This window comes from Cynoglossus semilaevis, chromosome 16 (genome assembly GCF_000523025.1).
Source record: "Cynoglossus semilaevis isolate Cse_v1.0 chromosome 16, Cse_v1.0, whole genome shotgun sequence".
NCBI classification, from domain to species: Eukaryota; Metazoa; Chordata; class Actinopteri; order Pleuronectiformes; family Cynoglossidae; genus Cynoglossus; species Cynoglossus semilaevis.
The window spans coordinates 5880751-5882036 of NC_024322.1; positions in this window are offsets into that span (position 1 = coordinate 5880751).

A 1286-nucleotide genomic window follows, 5' to 3' on the forward strand; every position below is an offset into this window, starting at 1 on the left:
ACACATAAACACAGTCCTTCAGTCAAGGGCAGTGTGATTGTCTGTGGTTTCCTGTCTGCTGTTATATCCTATTTGTTGTGCTCCAACTGCTCTGGCCCTTCAGTGTGGCCCCTGTTAAATAATGAAGCTGATGGTTACAGTTTCCACCTCAGCACACTTCAGTGTCACTTCCACATAAAGTCAATATTCACTGACACCGGAGCTCGTGAGTCATTTCAAGTATTTTTTTCCTTCCCCCCTTTATGGGAAATTATGGTGAAAGAAAAAAATCCTTCACCCTGGAGTCATCCTGCCAATCCTGCCAAAGCCCATCAGATAGACATTTATGGGAAGCTCACTTGTTCACTACGATTAGAACTTCCCCACACTAAGACGGAGCCTGGATATTAAGTTTTAATGCATTAGTGATGTACGTGGAAAAATGTCATTACTGCGCGAAAGCACTTAGACCAAGCACTCCCATAATTAACTGAGAGAGCAGGGCAGAGAGCTGTCCTGACTCTGTAAAGTGTCAAATATTCACTGGTTCTCGACAACTGTCACACGTACGGCATGTGAAGCTGAGATGTGGCTTTTCTGCCCCCCTCTGGTCAATCGTGTAATAACAGATTTGATTAGATTATTTGTTTGTCTGTTTATTAATTAATAAAACTTTCTATTATGTTATTGTTATGTTATTAGTGACTTTTATTGTTTAGTTATTTTTAAATGTTTTCAAAATTCAGATTTTTTTAACTTCACTTTAACTGGTAGCTTTATCTTCCGAGCAACACAAACCGAGGGGTTTGTGATGAAAAAGAAAACAATTTTGTTCTTAATGTCCCCTTGTCCACCTTGAACACAGCTTATGCTACATATAAATACAGCCAAAAAACTAGGAACATTTGTTGAAGACGTCATGTAGTTTCTTACAAAATGTATTTTGACAAGAATGGCTTCTGTCTTCAAACCCACAGAACAAGAAAAATTGTTTGATTTGTAGCTATTACGTAAAGCAACGAACAAGAAAACCTGTCTGACAAATGTATATTATCATACATTGCAATTCACACCGTAAAAATAAAGCTATGATGTCAACATTAACGTCTATATTTGAAATAGGCGTTTGAAATTCTACGTTTCTCTCGACAAACCAATCATTTCTCTGACGTTAATAAAAGAGCGTTAGAGGCTAAAGAAGGGAGAAACGAGATGACACAATAAGAAAGTAACAAACGCTTTGTCTTACCTTAAATCCTTGGTTGAAGCCAGGTTCGACAATCATCAGTCAGAAATGTTAAAAAAAG